Genomic DNA, 6,000 nt, shown 5'->3' with positions numbered 1-6,000 from the left:
CCGGAGGGAGCGGGAAGGCGGGGGGGCTCCGCGCCGCAGGTACGTGCGGAGGGCGGGCGCGGGCGATGCGCACCTGGCTGTCCCGGGCGCGCGGCGCGGAGGCCGCGCGGGAAAGTGCGCCGAGAGGCGGCGGGGTGCGGGCGGCGCGGGAGGGAAGGGGGCGCCTGGCGCGGGGCTCGCTTGGAGCGTCGGTCCGCGGCAGCGCAGCGCAGCGCTTGCTGCTGTGGAGGCAAAGGAAAGATTATTTTCTTTCTCCTCCAAAAAACTGCACTGGAGGAACGTGCTTTGTGCAGTGTTTCGTCGTTTGCGACTATTTTTTTTCCTAGCGTTTTCCCAGCAGGCGCACACTTGCACAGCTCGTTTGTATCTCCCCGTTGAAACCATTGTTGAGCTGGTAATTTACACCAGGTACCGCCGGAGTTGTTTCTGTTTCTCACGGCGCTGGGCTGTGCTTAACACCGTCCTTGATAGAAGGTGCTATCTTCAGTTTGACTGGTGATACCTTGGTGGGTCGAGACAGACCAAGACACGAGAGCCCGGAGGACGAGGAGGGGAGCAGGGTGTCTTCCAATGCTCTCTCCCCTCCAGCTGCCAACGGGAAGGTTATAGCCCACTTGTGTGAAGGACAGTAACGACTAACCCTGTCTGTCTGGTGGGAGTGTTGTACAAACCTGTACGGAGTTCACACTGCCACAGTCTTCCTACAGGCAGCAATTGCGTTTGCTGGTGGTGGTTTCAAAAAAAATTTTTTTTCCCTTTTGGATAGAGTGGACGTTGAAACCTTTCTTTTAGCTTTCATTTAATCATACTAAGTATGCTTGTTATTCTAATTTCTGGCCTAATATGTTCACTTTACACCAAAGAAATTAAAATTGGCTGAAAGTGGTACCTGTGAGTTTCCCTGCTCAAGGGAAATACTGGCTGAAGACAAAGTTAGCAGGAGAGTCTCTTGCTGTTTTCCCTCCCATAGCACAAGGATGTGGTAAAGTGAAGCAAGGCTTTATCAGGCTTGAGTCTTAGCTCAAGGAAGGTCTCTAGTGTTCTTATGCTTAAAAGATAGGCAAAGACTTGCTTTTGAAACCTGAAGTGCTGGGGCCCAGGTCGGTTCCTCCTCTCCACCACATCTGGTTTCTGCACCAAATTCCAAAGCAGACTAAGATGAGAAACCTGCAGAGCGGGAGTCTGGAGCTACTCCTTCTTGTAGTAAAGAAAAATACTTGTATATACTTGGCCATATGTATTTGTTAGGATACCTGTTATTTTTAGATTTGGTTGCACACCTGTGAATCTGTTTTCTATAGACTTCTTTCCTCTATTGCCTTGACAATGTTTCAATCTAATCAGTATGCAACAGATGATGTTTTTACTATCTAAATGTAGCTGCTGATGTTCGTAGTCTACTTGGTATTCTGCTCTTTGTAGTGAGCTTCCTACATGGCTGGAATGGCCTCAGAGGGCTTCATCCTGTAATATGTATTGGGCCAGCTGACTTTTATTAGCTGTGGGTTTTTTAAGGGGCTGAGTATGTTACTTTGTCATGGTGTAAGACTAACAGATTCTTTATATTTAGGTACATTAATATGTAGTTGTGGGTTGTGTGCTCCTTAGATCTGGTGGAGGGTAACTTCTGTGTGTATGTTATGTTGCTTTCATCTTTAATTAGTGTATATATATATATTTTTAACTATACTTATGCAGAGAGTACCAATGTTCTGCCAGAAGCGGATTTGCAGTCCAGAGGGGTGATGCGGCTTTAGGATGCCAGGCTAAGGTGAACAAATAAGTAATCCAGGACATAGTAGGATTAGGCTGCAGAGCGAAATCAGGTAAATTACTTTTCTACCTGAAAATCTCTTTAACTGCAAAATGTATTTTTTCATTATAGCACCTATTGCTGTTATGGATGGACCTTTCCATAGATTTTTGGGGAAGTGATTCAATGTCTAGAAGTTCTCTGTCTCTCTGCCCCCACACTAATTTAAAATATTGCTTTAGAGCTTGCTGATATTCTGGCATCTTCAGAAAATTTCCTTTCACCAGTTGTGAAACAAACAATAAATCTAATATGTATGATTGTGTATATGCATTATAAATTTATTTCTAGCAACACAGCAGATTGAAAATGTTACTGGATTTTGAGTATCTAAGAGCTTTTGCAGGTGCTTGCAAATTTAAAAATTAGTAGCTCTTTTAATGAAACACAGAAGAAAGAACATTTCAAGGTGGAAAGAAAGATAATTTAAGAAATAGTCACTTTCTTATTTAAAATAGCAGGTTTTGATAGAGAAATTCACGTTTTTGAAATGCAAATTAAAATTTGTTTAGAAATACTGTTTTTTACTGTGGGTGGGGTGATTCCTGGAGTTACCTGTGTCACTGACTTGTTTTCATTAATTCAGTATTGTAGCATGGATTTAAATGCTCTTGGGAGCCTGATTGCATGTCAGTCTGCCAAGGTTCAATCATAGGACAAATACTAAAAATAAGACACAAAGGAAAATAATTAGTGCAGGAAATTTAAAATGACATAAGGTAAAATTTTGAGTCTCATTACATTGTTCATAACCTTGGCTTTGTGATTTTGTTTTTTTCTGTTGTTAAATTGATAGAAAAGTGAACTAATAAAGCTGAGGAACTAGAGTATGGAAGGAGACAATTGTCTATTATTAGGAAAAAATTGCTTTTAAGCTTGCTTTCATTTGATGTCATATTGACGTAGGTAAGTTTCCAAAGTGAATCTTCCACCTCCAACCTGTAATCTGCTTTTTTATGTCATATAAGAGAGCCTGAAAAGTATCAGTTTTAGTGATGCAGGCAGTGAAATAAACTTTGATAATCTTCCTTCTCAAGACTTTCTTGCAAGGTTCCAGTCTGGTCCACAGCATTGCAGAAATCCTGCTGTATCAAGGTTTACAGATTTGGTGCTGCAATTTAAACTCATAAAATTTTCTAAGGATTAGATGGCATTAGTTAAAGAGGAGATGAATATATCACTCCAGGTAGGCTGATACAATACCATGTGCATATTCTAAACAGGGAAACAGATAATCAGAAATATTTCTGATTCCAGACTTAACCTGTAGATTAATTCCTGAATGTCTTTGGGTCAGAATTAAATCATAAGAGATCTTTTCTCCTACAAAATTGCAAATTTTGTGCCGTGCCTTTTAGGCCATAAAATAGTGTTCTTATCTGACCCATCTGTGACAGACACCACTACTTCTCTGCTAAAAGTAACTACCTCCCGTTCAAGCCATTCTTGTGAAAAATGCTGAAACTTTTTCAGTGAAATAACAGGCAGGGTTAAAGGAAGCAGCCTCAATAGTATGTCTTTGTTAATCCAAGTCATTTCTTAAATGGACTGGGAACCAATTCTAAGAGGTAATGGATTTGAGAACATAGTACCTTCTTGCAGTGGTGGTGGTAAAATGAGACAAGCAGATAGGAGCAATAACTTTGTAATTGCAGGTGACATGGGACTTGTATGTGGCTTTGGACATGACAGAATCACATTTATTCAAAGAAATTGCTTTGACCAAGATGTTTAATATGGTGGTTAATTGGCATCTATACCTTGATGTGTTCAAGAGGACCTTTTACCATCTCTTTCCGATAGGATATTCACAGAATGTGCTTCTGACTCTCCTTGTGTTATGTGGAAGTCACAAAACCCAGTATGGATTAAATGCAGTGCACTGTATTTTGCAGTCACTTGGAATAAATATGCAATGCACTTTTTAAAAAGATTATAGTAACAACAAGAAATCTAGTATTTGTGGGGGTCCACATTTGCTAAAGAGCAATTTCACTGCCCAGACATGTTTCTTTAACTGTTAAACATTGACTGTTTAGTAGACTCCCATCCCTTCCAATGCTATAGTTGGAATTTGTGCAGAGCACTGGGTAAGAGTTACTAGATTTAAAAAGTCAAGGAGCTGCTGGCAAGATATGTTCATAATGATGAGCTCGAGTTACTAATGCTTGCTTTTTCTCCCAGTATTTATTTTTGTTTTTAGTCATCTGCCAAAAGAAAGACTTGTGTCAGTGAGGGCTATGTGCTTTCTAGTATGTAGACACAAGGCAGAAAAAAAGACAGATTTTTAGTTCAATGAAAATATTGAGGTTTTCTGTTTGTTTGTATATCTACTAAGAGTTATAAGTGGGCTACCTTCACTTTTCAAGCTATGAGATTCTGAAGGGGAATTACAATGATAGTGTTCCTGATAGCCAAGGACAGAACTTTATAAACTACTGCATCCTAAATTTATTTATAAAGTTATTTTAAATTTTGTTTTAGCATACAGGCCATTTTTTCTCAAATAATTTAACTGGCACTACTACCCCAAGCCATCCTACACATATATATATATGGGACTATGTAGGGAACAGGTTGAGGAGCTGATCTGAGTTAATGTGTGCTGCCTGTCTTCTCCCACACGTGCACTGTTTCCCCTGACCTGCTTCCCTGTGTGGCCACACAAATGCTTGTGTGAGCAGACTGGAAAGGGTTGCTCACAGATGAGAAAGAACAGTTGGAAAGCTAGAGGAAAGCAGAAGGGCCATGGTCTTTATGCCCAACATTAACTAGTCTTTGAATATGGTCTTGAAAACTATTTCTGATTCTCTGTTGATAGTGACCAAAACAAACAGTAGTATATTTGGTTATCCTTGAGAAATAGTGAGAAAAGGCAAAAAAGCTTTTCTCTCATCTTTTAATTTACAAGCTACTTTAAAATCAGGTTACTTAGAGTGAGTAATGAAAGAATAGCTCAAACCACAAAGGAGAAAGCAATATTGTTTTTTTCTGTCAGTTTTCATTATGTGGCTACACTCAGATTCAAGGCTTCATCTACACTACCAAGGCAAGCTGACAAAGAGTAAAATTAAGATTTCGCCATGCATTTTTTTTCAGCCAATGTTGAAGCAGTTGTCCTGCCATGTGGAGAGGGTCAGCTGAGTACAGCATATGTGTTCACCTAATATTTTTGAACATATTTTCCTGAAGTTTGTTAGACTTGTGTTAAAAGAGGGTCCTTCCCCCCCCCCCCCCCCCCCCCCCCCTTCCCTCCTTTATCTTCCCACCAACCTCCCCCCCTCCCCCCTACTCCCCTCCCCCCCCCCCCCCCCCGGCTTTTGCTCTGCTGATGTGGGAACACAAGCTTCCTTTCCTCAATGTGTCCCACTCCAGCCCCTCTCCAGAATAAATTGTGGGTAGTCACTGCTTTGTGTACACTTCACAGAATTAGTTTTTTTGACCTCAGGAAACTTTTCAATGAAAGAGGTAAATGTCTATATGACTAAGTTTGCTGCTGCTTGTTGTTGTTACTTTATATGGACTTGTTAGGAGTCCAGAGAATGCAGACTGTTTGCTTAAAAATCCCTGTCCTAGATGAAAGGTCTTATTTATACCAAGTAAGCTACAAAATGTTAACCGGGGATTTTAATTTACGGTAACTGTTTTGCACTAGTCTTTCCTCGAGCGCAGTCTGATGTTAACTTCGTGCAATTTCACTGCAGCTGCTGCAGGAAAGGGCTGGTCCTGTTAGTCAGCGTCAGCTCCGTGGTCCTCCTCGCTTCTTGTTCAGCTGCATGGTTTGCTGGTGCTCTGTCGGAGAAGCTCGCAGAACTGGCTCGCAGTTCTGTGTCTGCCCAGTGCAACACGTGGAAGCAGTGGGAGCATGAGACCGGGGAAAGTAAACAGTGACACACTCACTCTCTTAAGAGTTTCTCACAGTTGCATGAAACCACACCTTTAGTCTGTATTAATCATTGCCACACAGGCATCTGTGTGCAGATTGAGCAGGCAGTAGTGTTACCTGTGTAAGAAAATCTGTCTCCTGGCCGTTGTCAGAAGACATTGCTCACCAGGCTTCGTTCTCTGATCCTTGAGTGAACTAGCTTGAGAAAAGCTATCATTTCTATTCCAGTGTTAGAGTTAGTGCAAGGGGAGCAGAAGGAGCATGTGATGAGGAGGCATCCCCCCTGGTGGCAGCTGTCAGA

General features: G+C 41.6%; 1 protein-coding gene across 6 annotated transcripts in view; it reads left to right on the top strand.

Annotated features, from left to right (window-relative positions):
• The window catches only part of USP54 (ubiquitin specific peptidase 54), a 90,803-nt gene that overhangs the window by 9,944 nt on the left and 74,859 nt on the right, over window positions 1–6,000 (top strand). For 4 of the 6 annotated variants that reach the window (XM_085312241.1, XM_085312245.1, XM_085312239.1 and 1 more), the window contains exons 1-2: window positions 1–39; window positions 1,699–1,826. The exons of 1 other annotated variant lie outside the window; for it this stretch is intronic. The gene's annotated coding sequence lies outside the window, so the exon portion shown is untranslated. The remainder of the gene's footprint in view (window positions 40–1,698; window positions 1,827–6,000) is intronic. One more of the 6 variants, XM_085312242.1, reaches the window with a different exon arrangement.

The sequence above is a fragment of the Rhea americana genome, unplaced genomic scaffold, assembly GCF_003343005.1.
Source record: "Rhea americana isolate MKP2758 unplaced genomic scaffold, rheAme1 scaffold_36, whole genome shotgun sequence".
Lineage (NCBI taxonomy): Eukaryota > Metazoa > Chordata > Aves > Rheiformes > Rheidae > Rhea > Rhea americana.
Note: the sequence above shows the minus strand (reverse complement) of the source record. Positions and strands in the feature narration are given on the sequence as shown.